The sequence below is a fragment of the Pipistrellus hanaki genome, assembly GCF_964339955.1.
Source record: "Pipistrellus hanaki genome assembly, chromosome: 9".
In the NCBI taxonomy this organism is placed as follows: domain Eukaryota; kingdom Metazoa; phylum Chordata; class Mammalia; order Chiroptera; family Vespertilionidae; genus Pipistrellus; species Pipistrellus hanaki.
Window position 1 is genome coordinate 49993946 of NC_140511.1, and position 14798 is coordinate 50008743.

General features: G+C 49.1%; 1 long non-coding RNA gene across 3 annotated transcripts; it reads right to left on the bottom strand.

Annotated features, from left to right (window-relative positions):
- Positions 1–1637: 1637 nt before the first annotated feature.
- LOC311627204 lies at positions 1638–14527 on the bottom strand. Of its 3 annotated transcripts, none has more exons than XR_014795859.1 (4): positions 14162–14527; positions 13668–13826; positions 2903–3135; positions 1638–2021 (listed from the first exon to the last, which is right to left on the bottom strand). It is a non-coding gene; the product is annotated as an uncharacterized lncRNA (long non-coding RNA). The 3 variants fall into 3 exon arrangements; XR_014795860.1 differs by having other exon boundaries at positions 2903–3138; XR_014795858.1 differs by lacking the exon at positions 13668–13826 and having other exon boundaries at positions 2903–3138.
- Between the last annotated feature and the right edge of the window lie 271 nt (positions 14528–14798).

A 14798-nucleotide genomic window follows, 5' to 3' on the forward strand; every position in this document is an offset into this window, starting at 1 on the left:
TGCCTCTGAGCCAGGTAGTGGATCTTTACCTGTGGAACACTCAGATGCAGGGCCCCTTTCTAGATCCTAGATCCTACTGGGTCAGAAGCTCCGTGGGTGGGAACTACGTCTCTCTGTAAGTCCTCTAAGTTCTCCGCGGGTCATTCTAACCTAATGGGAGCCAGAGCGCAGCGTCACTGGCAAATATAAACGTAAGTGGACACTTCCTCACATGGATTACAGCTGTGCCTGTTCCTAATCGTGTGTTTCCCTCTCGCTCTCAAACACAAACAGGCCTTCAGGTCCCAGTGTGCGGCTGCCATGTCTGTCCCCCTACTCCAATGGGAGACATGTTCGAGAGTCACATTGCCGGCAGAGCCCCAGCCACCGGGCCTGGCAGTCGCTGCCTCCAGTTCTGGGGGCTTTGGAGGAGTCAAGCAGGTGGTGGAGGCTGCTGGCCCCGGGTTTGGCTCCGGAGCAGCAGCGCTGACATCCATCCATCAGTCAGAGGACACTTTTAGAGGCAAGGCCGCTGGCAGGGACTTTATGAGAACAGGAATCCGTGGCTGTGAAATTGCTGGCATTTCATGATGTGAGAGGAGATTTACAAGCTCCATGCCGCACTGGGCTCTACACCCAGGCCCTGGAGTTATATAATCAGGCCCGTGAGGCAGGCAGGACCCAAGGCGGTGGCAGGTGGGAGGCAGAGAAAGCCACCATCCCACTATGCCTGGGACCCCCGCCCCAGCCATGCACCCACGGGGGGCTTGGTTCAAGGTGTCTTAGCCATACCCACCATCTGAGGAGGAGTCACCTGCTAGTCATTAGTGAGCGAATTGGCGAGGGGTGTCGTGTGAGATCGTAGACTCAGAGAGGAAGGGACTTCAGAGGCCCCTACCAGATGCTCCCTTCACACCTTTCTCGCTAAGAAGCCATTCTGCTTCTGCATGATATTCCCCGTTCCTGCCTATCCAAAGGAGACCCCTGGCATGTGCTCTCACATAATCTTTTTATTTATTTATTTTTGCACAACCCTACGCTCTGCCTCCTTGGTGGAATGCCTGAGGAGTCCCCTGGGGAACCACATGCAGGGGCTTGATAAACCTGCAGTGCCCAGGTGGGCAAGGGCTGCTGGCTGCCTTGGGATCTCTGGCTCACATCAGCCACTGCTCTGGCCTGAGCCCCGGGTAGCCCCAATCCCTAAGATGGGCCTGGATTCTATTTTGCAGGTGACAAGAAGGGATGATACTTTCATCCATCCATTCACTTGCCCAGGTAACACATTTTCTGGGTTCACTGTAGCCAGGCCCTGTGCTGGTCCTCCCCCCAATTCTTCCTTCTTCTCTAAGGAATTTGTGGAAATTCTGAATAAAACACTCGCTAATGAAAAAAAAAATGCCTAGGAGAAAGCAATTATGTATAAATGCTATTAAGTTTTCAAAAGTTTAAAAAGAAAGAAGTCTCAAAATTAGTGCTTTGTACAAAAGTCCCCATTCTTACCAGTCTAAAGTGCCCCCACATCATTTCTCAGTGAAGTCTATGCACCTCAGGATTATTCTAAAAGTCACCATGGCTTGACATATTTTATAGGGAAGAGGCGAGGGGAAAGGGACTTGGGTGACAACTTTATTTAAGAAAAAAAAATGGTTTGTTGTGTGTTTTTTGTTGTTTTTTTCAGTCATGAAACTCTGGTGGGGCTGCTGGGACTCAAGGAACTGTCAGTGTCACTTAGAAAGAAAAGGTGCCATGGTATCACACAGTATCTCACACACACACACACACACACACACACACACACACACACCAAACAAACACGTGCAATGCTGGCTGCCTGGGGACTTATGGACCCAGCATCTGCTGTCCCAGGGTAGAGGAGCCCCATCCTGTGCAGGGGCAGGTGAGTATGGAGGTGCCTAGTCTGGCAGGTGAACCACCGGATCTGGGGAGTGGATGCGAGTTGCTCTCTGCCACCAGTCACTGCCTGACACCCAGAATTCCCACTGCCGTCCGCCCATGGCTCACCGGGGCCATCATGGCAGCGCCTCCACAGAAATAAAGGCAGACTTTTACTGGGAACTGTTCGCTGCCACAGGCCCCCCAGCATGGCAGCTCTCACTGGTGTCTGAGTTTCCCCACGTCCACCCTGGGCAGCTGCACAGCGATGACCCTGGGAAGCTCACGGCAGCCCCCGTGGCGTGAACGGTGAGTGACTCAGGGTGTCCTGAGGGCCCTGGGGCCGTTCCGGGAAGGCCTGTGTCACGTCCTGTGAAATCTGAGGCCCCGAAGGCCGTGAGGATGGGAGCACCTTGTGCCCGCCACCCTGGTGCCTGAGGAAAGTGCACGCCGTGTACCCTGGCTTTGTAGCTCCTTCTCACCCCCGGGTCACATTTATAGCTCCAACTGTGCCACTGGGGGCAAGAGCCTCCCTCCCCGGGTCTATTTCCATCAGAGCCGAGCCCCGAGGAAACAGGCGGGCAGTTGTGAAAGGCCTGCCCGGTGCCACGGAGCCTTCTCAGCAGGTGTTGGAGCTCATGGGCTGTGGCTCTGGCAGTGCCACACGGGAATGCCAGCTCTGCCACGAATGGCCATGGGCATGAGCTCCTGAGGCTCTCTTTCCAATATTGCTAAGACCCAACCCCCTTCTCTAAACTGGAGAGGAAATGTACCTGAACTCTGTGAAAAGGGCAGAGCATAGAGCTAGCCAGGATGTGTGCGTGGCCATGAGGGTGTCCTTCTCCCCCCCCCGGGGGGGGGCCCTGCTGGGTGGGCGGCCCAGGCCAGTCTGGGAGAAGCTGCCTTCTAGGCAGCCCTGGCTCCACAGGGGGCTGCTTCCCAGCCTTGCCTGGCCTGCTTGTTGACTGGGTTCTCAGAACCTTCTACTGCTTTTGATGCCAGAGAGAACAGGGGGTTCCTCAGCACTCACCTTCCACCCATCCTGATGAGGCCACAGCCCAATCTCCCATAATATATCACAAGTGAGATACTGAGCAGGCCTGGAAGCCACTGTGTTGGGGATCCAGGTTCCCTGGGCCTCATAGTGTCTGGGTGTTCCATGGCTGCGATGCAGGCTCTGCTCACTGATAAATCTCTCTCTGTAGCCAGGCACATGGTCGTTGCCTTCTTCTTCTTCTTCTTCTTCTTCTTCTTCTTCTTCTTCTTCTTCTTCTTCTTCTTCTTCTTCTTCTTCTTTTTTAATACATTTTATTGATTTTTTACAGAGAGGAAGGGAGAGAGATAGACGGTTAGAAACATCGATGAGACAGAGTCATCGATCAGCTGCCTCTTGCACACCCCCTACTGGGGATATGCCTGCAACCAAGGTACATGCCCTTGGCCGGAATCGAACCCGGGACCCTTCAGTCCCCAAGCTGACACTCTATCCATTGAGCCAAACCGGTTTCGGCACAGGCACATGGTCTTCTAGACGTGGGACCAGTCATGTGCCTGGAAAGGACCATTTTGGAGGTTACATGTTCCAAGGCCATAGGATCTTTCTGACCACCCCTGCCCCTGCCCCTACCACCATGCATGCACACACACACACACACACACACACACACATATGCGCGCGCGCACACATACACCCCCCCCCCCACACACACAGTCTCACATGCACACATTTCCTTGCTTCTTGGCCCATGACATTCCTAACTCCAGCTGCTTGACCACTGAGCTCATGTTTTGTTGTTCTTGTTTGCCTGGTTTTGTTTTCATTTGTCCTGCAAGTCTGGGGGTAAATTGTCTTTGATCTTACTGAAAGTAAGTAATATATTAAAAAATCTGTGTAGACGCTCTTTACAACATTAATTTGTGTTACCCAGTTAACTAGTTTCTTTGTTGACTTCGGAGCCAAGATTTTCTGGGGATTTCTGTTTATTGAGTTTCTGGAGGTTAAAATATACTTGTTACCATTTGCAGTTACTAATTTGTGTTCACCAGAATTCTGTAATATTGTGCAGGTGGTCTAGACAAAACACAGAAATAAGGCAGATAAAGAGGGTTGCCTGCAACTGAGTAGCATAATCCCTGATTTTGTTCGTTCTCTCTCTCTCTCTCTCTCTCTCTCTCTCTCTCTCTCTCTCTCTCTCTCTCTTTCTCTCTGTGTGTGTGTGTGTGTGTGCGTGTGTCTGTGTGTGTGTATATCAAGTAACCTTCTCATTCACATGGAGTCTGAACCACAGACTAACTCATTAGTGTAAGTAAATTTTATATTGACTTATACAATTGAATGCCATGTAAAACTTATGAAATACACATTTACAAATTCTTTTAAAGTACATTTCCATAGGTGTAGATCGTCAGGGTCGGCTAACTGTTGTATTGTTAGAATCCTCAAATGTCAATGTCTTAATTTATCTCAAAATGCAATGTGAGGTAGCAGGGGACTATTTCCACTGCCATTCAGGGGCCCTGACTTATTTCCCTTGTGGCTCTACTTATTTCCCCTCTGGGTCCTGGAGTTCTTTTCACTTAGCACATGGATAGGAAAGGGAGGGGCCTGGAGGAGGGGTCTTGTAGTTGGGGTCTGTAATCAGGTTTTTAAAAAGTTGATAGAGAGAGAGAGAGAGAGAGAGAGAGAGAGAGAGAGAGATTGGTTCCATTTATCTATATATTCATTGGTTGATTCTTATATGTGCCCTGACTAGGAATAGAACTTGCAACCTTGGCATATCAGGATGACGCTCTAACCAACTGAGATTCCTGGCCTAAGTGGTTTGTTTGGGGCAGGCCTGCACATGGTGCCCATCACTTCTCCTTACACCTCATTGGCCGGAACTCAGTTGCATGGTTGTCACACCTGAATGCAAGGACAATAAGCGTGTGTCTAGTAAGAAGAGACGATGAATATGGGCAAGGAGTAGTAGTTTCTGCTACAAATAAATAACCTCACCCATATGTGAGCTTTTCCAAAGAGCTTGTGGTAGGCAGAATGATGGCCTCCCAGAGATATACACCCTAATCTTCAGGACCTGTGATTACGTCACCTTACATGCAAAAAGGACTTTTTGGATGTGATTGAGACCCTTGAGTTGGGGTAATTTTCCTGGATAACCTGGATGGGCCCAATGTAATCACAAGAGTCCCTATAAGTAGAAGGAGGCAGGAGAGTCCGAGAGATTTGATGATGCTACACTGGTGGCTTTGATAATGGGGGAAGGGATCATGAAACAAGAAATGCAGGCAGCTTCTAGAGGCTGGGAAGGCAAGGGCATAGATTCTCTCCCAGACTCTTCAGAAGGAATTCAGCCCTGCAGACACCTAGATTTTATCCCTGTGAACGATTTCAGGCTTCCAATCTCCAGGACTGTAAAGTAATTAATTTGTGTTGCTTTAAGCCACTAAGTGTGTGGCAATTCGCCACTGAGCCACAGGAAATGAATGCAGAGCTCATCCCTACTATGTGCCTGACCCACAATAGGTTGACATAATAGGTGCATTTTCACATGGAATTTGAGGGGGAGCAAAGCAAACCTGTAAAGAGGAACTAAAATCATCAATGAAGATGGACTGTTTCCTAAAGGTTGGGGTATATTGCCATGGAGCCAAGGTAAGGGAAGGGACCAAATTTCCAAAAAGAAGGAGCCTTAGGAGATGATGGCCTAGAAGCAGCAGAAAAAGAAGCAAGCTTGTTCTTTTCCTCTCACCCTTTGACTCCAGCAGACGGGGAGGGAGTGGTGGTGTCAGGGGAGCCCAGCCTCTGTTCTGGGGATGAAGCTAAAGAGCATGGAAGTGAAAGGCATGCCAAGGGGATGGTAGAAGGGTTAGCAGTTAGGAGTTCAAGCTCAGCAGTCAGACTGCAGGGCTCAAAGTCTGACCTCACTTCCCTTCCTATTATCCAGTTCTGTAATCTTAGGTGTCATATTACTACCACCACCCCCACGCTTAGTGGTGCAGAACAACCATCACATTATGCTCAAGCATTTTGTTGGCTGGACAGGACATAGTAAAGATGACTTATCTCTAATCTGTGATTTCTGGGGCTTTGGGTTGAGATGAAATATCCGAAGGCTGGGATGAGTCAACAGCTAGGGACTGGAATCACCTTGGGTTTGATGTGGGCTGGTAGTCGGCTGGGCCCTCAGGTGGAGCTGTCAGCTGGAATGCCCACCGGTAGCATGGCGACCTTATGTGGAAGCTGAGGGCTGCAACGGCAAGTGCCTCCGATCATAAAGCAGAGCCTCTGGTTTCTTTTGTGGCTCAGCTCAGAAGTCAGGCAGTGTTTCTTCTGCATTGCTGCATTCTGTTCGTTTGCAATCAATCATAAGCCCACCAAGATCCAAGAGGGGAATTAGGTTCCGCCACTTGGTGGGGAATGTAAGGTCCTAATAGATTTACCAGACAGCAGATACTCTTGCAGCCTTCTTTGAAAAATACAATCTGCAACATTTGGTGATTTCATTACATTCCCTGAGGTACGGCTTCCTTCCTTCTTTCTTTCCTTCCTTCCTTCCTTCCTTCCTTCCTTCCTTCCTTCCTTCCTTCCTTCCTTCCTTTTTTAGATTTGGTTTCTTTAGCAGGAAGGTAGAGGTGATAACTAGACTATTCTCATGTGGGTTAATGCATCTAAAAGAGCCTTTGGCACAGTGCCTGGCATGTGGTAATGTCACAAGTACTTCTAAAAGAGCAGGGACCAGGTCAGTTCTTTGTCACAATTGCTTCCACAGCCTAGTGCCTAGCATGTGAATGAGCCTGAGAGTATTGTGCCAGACTAGGGATTTCCAATCAGTGTTTCAGGTAGCTATGGCTGTGTAACAAACCACTCCCAAAATTTATAAGCTTAAAACAATAGCTATTTTATTGGCTTGTGGTTCTGTGGGTCAACAATTCAGGCTGGGCTCTGCTCAGGGACTCTTCTGTGGGACCATTCATGTGTCTGTAGTTATGGGCAGTTCACTAAGGTTGAATGATCCAAGATGGCTTTACTCACACCCATCAGTTAGTGCTAGCTGTGCCTCAGTTCTCCTGCATGTGGCTTTTGTAGCAGGCTGGCTCAGGCCCAATTCTGCCACGGTCTCAGGGTTCCAACTGCAGCCCAAAAAGCAAGTGCTACTTCACAAGTGCTTCTGAAGCTTCTGGAGTCGCACTGCTAGGGTTTGCTGATTCCCATTGGCCAATGCAGGTCACACGGCCAAGTCTGGATTCACAGAATGGAGAAATACATTCCACATCTTGATGGAAGGAGCAGCATAGGCACGTTGCAAAGTGTGGCAGGCTGGGGTAGGAGTGAGGGAATTATTGCAGCCATCTTTGCGAACAGTCTAGTCTAGACAGTACTGAGATGCAGAAAAGAGGTTGGGAGGAGGCTGAAGGCCCAAGTACCACAAGGGAGGTGGCCAGGGGAAGTGCTGAGCATAAGTGACGGTCGATCCACACATAGAAGACTTGCTGCGTTAAACCACAGGGAAATATGTCATCTCACATAACAGAACATGCAAGGACTGGGCACACTCCAGCTTGGCAGAAACGGTAACTCAACAAGGTCATCAGTTCTGGGCCCTTTCCACCCAAACTCTGTGAGAGCACTTTTTTACTATAATGTTCCCTTGTTTTAGAAGGACTAGTTTTTTAACTATTGGAAAAGGGAGATGTAGGAGACAGAAATGGATTTGCTGCCTGGATACTTTGAGGAGGTCAGGCTTCTATGAAAATGGGTGTTTGAGGGCCTCTAAGTAGTAGAGAAAAGGGATACAGGAGTGGAAGAAGAAGGATGTCAGAGCGGTTTTAATTCTACCCAGAACGGGGCACAGGAGGCCTCGGTCTTTCTGCCCATGTGGGTGGTCATTCCCTCTGGAAGAGGGATTTCTTTTTTCTCCAGTAGAACTCCTTGCCCTTGGGCTTGAGCCCTCTTCTAGGCAATGGTGTTACTATCCACCCACGTACCCAGCCACCCTAGACACCTCCCTGTCAACAGGTCATGACTATTCTAATTCCTCCATATCGCTTGGATTTCTGCTTTTCCCCAATCTCTGTGACCCATATAAGTCCGGACCTCTTTCTGTCCCCATCCCTCTGCCTCTAATTCATCCTCCACTCTGCTCTTGTTGAACTGCTCATCTTTGAGGACATCCTCCGTTTGCCTCTTCAAATCTATGTCTATTTCTGTCCCACTCTTGGCCCTGGGGGCTGACCTGTGTGGACCCTGACAATGGCCTCCCTTGGATTCTGGTCTCTGGTCGGGTTTAGCTAATGGGGAGCATTGGCAGAAGTTCAAAAGAGGAAACAGCGAGATTGAAATCTTCACTCACTGGCTCCCTCACGCTCACTGTGGAGTCATCATAACCAAAGGCCACAACTCCTTGCAAGGCTACCTTTGCATGACTCACAGCCACTGCTCCCTTCCCTCACCCCTCCTGCCGATCAGCCCCAGTGGTGCTTGTTCCGGGTGTAACATCACACGTTATAATTTTACTACCCACTTCTCAAGCCGTCGTGAATAGCTTCTTCATTTAACACCCCTCAAATTGTCCTCCTCAGTGTGCCTTCTCTTCCTGCTGGGTCCCTGGATGATTCAGATCTCCTACTCAAAACCCTCAAGGGTTCCCACAGCCTTTAAACACAGTCCAAAAGGATGATCTCAGGATTCAAGGTCCTTCATTATTTAGCCATATGTACCTTTCTAGCCGGCTTCTTGCCTTCACTTACTCTAGAATCAAATTAGAAGAAGTCATTTACCCTTAGCGTCCACTGTTCCTTATGCTCGAGTTGCCTCTTTCTCGGCCTCAAGAAAACCTGGCTCTCTTTTAAGGCTAAGACAATGGTACCAGAGGTCTACCCAGTGCTTAGTATAGGATGAATTCTTCGTGATTAAAGAGTGAATGAATCAAGAGATTTTTGAGAACTTCGCACCTTTTTTCCAGGTCCAATGCTCTGCAAAGGCATGTGTGTGGATACACATGACTCAATGCTTAAGGGAAAGGATCTCATACTGATGTAAACCCCAGGCACAATTCAGTCTTCTTCCCTGCGTTTTGGGGAGAGGTGGCAAGGGGAAAGTGAGGAGGCTTCTAAGCACAAGTCAGCACAGAGTTGTATAACCCTTATCAAAGCTTGGGGAGAATGAGGGCATCTTCCCCAGCAGCATGTCTCTGACTATCCCTGGATGAATCACCACGGAAAAAAAGAGAGATGTACTAGGACACAGCCATGGAATCAGTAGGAAACTCTTTCCCTTCAGGGTGTTCTCACACAGTAAATATTCCCTGTAGGGAGCATGCTCAGCGCCTAGGTGAATGGTGAGGGTGGGGGTGGGGGAGGCTCAGTGTAGCCAGCCTATTGGGGAGGCTCCTGGCACCAGGTAGCTGAGGTATCTCCTGGGAGCCAGGGCAGCGAGGGAGGAGGCCAGAGGACCTGGAAAGCTTTGGGCCTCTCCTCCTGGAGGTGGGCAGCTGACAGCATTCCCTAATCCTCCTTTGCTCTGGATCTGGCTGCTGAGGAAGTAAGTTTGTGGGATGTGCCTAAGAAAGTCTGCCTAGCGGGTCCCTGTGGGAAGAAAGGAGGCGTGTGGGGGTGCTAAGGAAGAGGCTTTAGCTTTTTTTTTTTTCCTTCACTTTATACCTTTCTGTAATGAATAATATGCGGGGGTGTTATTTATTGAAAAAATACCAAAGAAGTGATCTCATCAGTGGAGTTTTAGGCCAATTGGTTTTTACTTTTTTTTTTCTTTATTAAAAATAAAAGTTATTAAAAAGCAATGTAGTTGCTATACCTCTAAAAATTTTCCAGATAGCTCTGAGTTCAAATATTCTGTCCCTGTGGTCTCATACACCATGCAAATATCCCAGAAATCCTGACAGTATGTTGGAACCTAAGTTTCCTGATCTACCTGGATATAGTGCCGAATCTCAAATCAGATCCCAGTTTCCAGTTTCTAATTAAGAAAATATATTCAAAATTGTTCATGTCTAGTAAGAACATTTATCTTTTTCCTTTCCTCTCTGAGAGCACCCTCCCAGACGCTCAGAATAGTAATCCATTATTTTTCTCAGGAAACTGAGGATGCAAACATGCCTTTTAGTAATGTGCAAGCCTGCCAATCCACACATGAAGGAAAGTGGTTTACTAGATGCTGGGACATTCTGAGGTTCCCACTGCATCCCAACACAGGGGTCACTTCCTGGGTTGTCCTCAGTTATAGATCCTGCTGAGACCAGGCCTCTGCCAGGGCCACTGATTTCCATTCCTGTTCCAGAATTTTCTTTTCTATGGCCCTTCGCCTTACCACTCCATATATATATATAAAGCCAGCGATCCTAATGACCATAACGACCCGTTGCTATGATGCCCACTGTGGCCAGCAAACTGGCAAATCATGGGCGGGCCAGCTAACCTCACAGCCCCTCCCCCTGCCGGTCTGGCCCCCCTCTGCCTACCCCACCAAGATAGGCCCGCCCCTTACTACTGACTGCACCTCCCCTACCCCAATAGGGGGCGGGGCCTGCCCGCCAACCTCTTGCAGCCCTCCCGCATCACTCCACCCCCATCAGCTCCCAACCCCATTTGGGGCAGGGCCAGCCAACCACCCATGGCCCCTCCCCCAGGCCCTTGGCTTCCTGATCAGTACCCGCATCCCATTTGGGAGTGGGGTCAGCTGGCCCACTGCCTACAGCCCTTCCCCATGGCTGGCTCCGCCCCTAATCAGTCCCCCAACTACAAATGGGGGTAGGGCCTGCTGGCCAATCACCACAGCCCCTTCCACCAGCTGGCCAGGCCCTGATCAGGCCCCAATCAGGGCAGGCCAGCCAACCTCTCACCATCTCCCCCTCCTGACAGAACAGCCCCAATCTGCCCCTATTGGGGCCCGAGCTGACCATTGTGCACGAATTTGCATACTGCGCTCTCTCTCTCTCTCTCTCTCTCTCTCTCTCTCTCTCTCTCTCTATATATATATATATATATATATATATATAACTTAATTTTATTGTTGACACTATTACAGATGTCCCCATCTCCCCTGGTTCTCTCTGGCCATCACCACACTGTTATCTGTGTCCATGGGTTATGCATATATGTTCTTTGGCTAATCCCTTCGCCTGCGTTCATCCAGTCTCCTCCACCATCTTACCACTTCTCAGCAACTACTGACTCTCCTAAAGCAGAGGCAAGATAGTCCATTAGAGCTTCTGGATCAAGCTTCTCCTGAAGGCAGACCTATCCTTTTATTTTGTTACAAGCCAATAAATTCCACTTTTTGTTTAAGAGTAGTCAAGTTGTTTTTGCTATATATATATAGTTTCATAAGTAATCAGCTATGCTGAAGGTAGTCCTGGTTCTGCCCCAAGTCTCTGGGCTTAGTGGGCATCTTCAGATCTGTTCCTCCCTGCTGGCTCCAGGATTCCAGAAGGAACCATCATGCCTCAGGTCCCAGACATGACAGTTCCGTCCTGCCACCAGCCCTGCCCAAGCCCCTGCCCTGTATAATCTCTTCTGGCTTCTTGTCCAATGGGCAGGTCCCACTACCCTTCAGGTGTCAACTAACCTTCAGAGGACAATTGCCCACCATGCCCTGACTAGATTAATCTGGGAGCCACAGAGACGTGAGCCCGAGGTTGGGGAGTCCTGGTCTCACTACGGGGAACGAGGCAGTGAGACTGGGGCAAAACTAAAGGTGCACGTGAATTGATTTCTCAACAGAAGTTCTTCTCCTGGGCTACCTCTGTGGGGCCAGCAGGTCTGAACCTGTAGTCTCCTTCCCACATTGTGCAACAGGGAGAGGGGGAGCAAGGGGCAGTGCAACCACATGGAAGCCGTTGGCTACTATTTTGTAAAGGTGAAGACGTGTATATGACCCAGCAATTCCACTTCCAAGAATAAACCCTGGAGAAACACATGCATACAGACGGAGAATGCTCATTGCAGCATTGCTCATAATAGTCAAAACCTGGAGCCAACCCAAATGCTAATCAATAGAAGTATGCACTCATAAACATGGCACATCCATGCAGTGGAATACTGTACGGCTATACAAAAGAACACACTACAGCTACGCAGGGCAACATAGACGAATCACATAAACATAACTGAACAGACAAAGCCAGACACACAAAACCCTCAAAACTATTCAGAGAAAGCTTAAAGCAGACAAAGTAAAACTGTTTTCTTTGAGGAAAGCAAACTTGGGTGGCAAAACTAAAAGAAAGTGAAGTAGATACTATAAACGTCTAAAGGAGACAGAGTATGGTTAGGTAGGGACATGCACGGTATTCAGAGTATGGACAATATTTCATTTCTTTTTAAAAAATGTATTTTATTGATTTTTTTACAGAGAAGAAGGGAGAGGGACAGAGAGCTAGAAACATTGATGAGAGAAATACATCAACCAGCTGCCTCCTGCACATTCCCCACCGGAGATGTGCCCGCAACCAATGTACATGCTCTTGACCAGAACTGAACTTTCAGTCCGCAGACCAACGCTCTAACCACTGCGCAAAACTGGTTTCGGCAATATTTCATTTCTTGATATAAGTGCTGAGTACATGGATGTTTGCTTTATAGTCAGTTCTTAGAAGGTATAATGTTATATGTACTTCTCTGCATGTGTGTGACTTTTCATCATTTAAAAATATGGAAGAGTTGAGGGATCTCATTTTAACAAGAGCTTGGATGAGGGTCTCACCCTATAGTGCTCTCTGCTTCCAAGTCCGCCATATGGTCCCAGAGGAAAGATGTCCATGCTTGGTCCTCAGGCCCCTGCCCGGCTCCTGGATCACCCTTCCCTTGTAAGTCAGTCCCAAGGACTTAAGCACTGGCAGGAGCAACCTTATCCTTGACTCAGCCTGACTCATCCCTCCCTGATTGCATTTTCTGCGCTCTTGTACACCCAAGGATGTAATTGAACATGTTCTGCGGAGAGAAAGTCTAATAAATTTCCTAGGATGGGAGCAGAATGGAAATAAAGATAGCTGGGCCAGGCTGCCAGTGTGCATCACAGCTCAGGGTTTGCTCTGATAAGTGTGGCCCCAGGCTGGCGTCCCACATGTATGACTCACAGCCAGTTCCCTCCTCCTCTTCCTCCTCTGCTCAGGATGCCAATGTGCATGCCAGCTCTCTGAGCTAGATAGGAGGGTTGTGTTCAGGTACCCTCTCGCCAAGACAGTTTCTGAGTGTTTGGAATATTCATCTCCACAGTACTTGGTAGGTTGCCTGGCATAAAGCAGGTGCTCAGGGACCGGCTGGTGCTAGTTGGTCCTTTACCTGAGCAGGCCATGATCCTAGAGTGAGATGTCTCTGAAGCCCTCAGGAGCTTTGTCTGAGGCACACAAATCCCTGGGTCTGAGGCGTGGGGAGTGATGAGGCTACAGTGGGAAAGATCTAAGTCTCGGGATGCTGGCCACCTGATGACGTGCAGTGCAAACAGAAGCTCAGACTTCCCTCTACCTTTCCTCCTTTGTCCCCAGCCAAGGAGAAACCTGGCTCTCAAGTCCTTCACCAGGGATTCATAGATGCTGTTCAAAGCAGTCAAGGTGGACAGGGGCCCAGTGTTCTGCCTCCTACTTGCCCCTTCCCCACAGGGATCCACCCTGAGATGTTGATGGACTGCTGAAGATTTCCAGCAATGGATACATTTGCCCCAGTCCATCAACATTCACCCTAGTCCAAGGCATGCATTTCAGGTGAGGGAACTCCATGAACAAAGGCACAGAAAGGTGAAGGGAATAGAGGGCTTGGTAATGACCCCTTTACCCGCTCACTTGCCTGAGGTCTCCTTTCCCTCCGTTGGCCTCAGAGGTCATTGCTCCCTGGGCCTGCAGATAAGAAGCTCAGCTCATATCAGGGGCCTTCCCTTCAGATGAAGCTGGTAAACTCCTGGGACCAAATACTCCTGGTGGAACCTGAGCAGCCTAGGTGGCCTGCGGTAAAAGGGAGAGATGTAGGGACAGGCAGGAGGACAAGTCAGAAGGAGCATCTATCACTGACTTCCAATAGAAGCCTCTTTGTGGTGCAATGAAATCACCGTATATGGCTTGGGAGGAAGTTCTCCACAAGGAGCTGCATGCAAATAGGTCACCAAGTAATGGCAAAAATATGCAGCCAAATGGAGGTGCCTGTCTCCAAGGGCTACGTAAACTCCAGGAAGCCATCAGGTCGCAGGGCTTCATGCCAGAGGACAGAGGACATGAGATGCTCCCGCTGCCTCCCTGCCCAGCCTCCTGCCTCCTGCTAGCCCCTCCCCACCGGGACCCACCCTGAATCTAAACAGCATCCCTCTTCCCTGTTGCTGAGATCAGGCTGGGACTCAGAGATGGCTGAGACGCTTTCTGGTGACTAATGCAGTACTTGAACAGGAAACAGACTGAAAAGGGCTTAGGAGGAGTTATAAATAGCCCATGTCCTAAAAAAAAAAAAAAAAAAAGAAAAAAAAAGAACTTGGAAAGAAATGGGATTAACACACTGGGAGGAGAACAAGAGGATCACAGGGCTCTAAGCAAGAAGACCAGCCACTTCTCCTTGGAAATGAGTTTTCCTTCCTGATGGAGCGCCATCTGCCCTTGTAGGAGCCAACTCTACCTCATGTACCCTGCTCCACCCTAGGGCTGACCTGCCAGCTCAGCTAACATCATGCCTTGAATTGTCTGTGGTTCTGGGGATCAAGTTTTGTAAGGGTGTGTGTGTGTGTGTGTGTGTGTGTGTGTGTGTGTGTGGTGTGTGTGTGTGGGGGGGGTCATTGAGACACAGGGCTGAAGCATTATGAGTGGTCTCCTCATTAGAGGAAGTAGAGAATTGAAAAAGTGTTAGCATGTCCCTCTACTTGCCTCAGTTTCCCCCCTATCCATCAGGCTACAGCAATCCTCTCCCATGTTGAACAGAGTGAACGGAAGGGA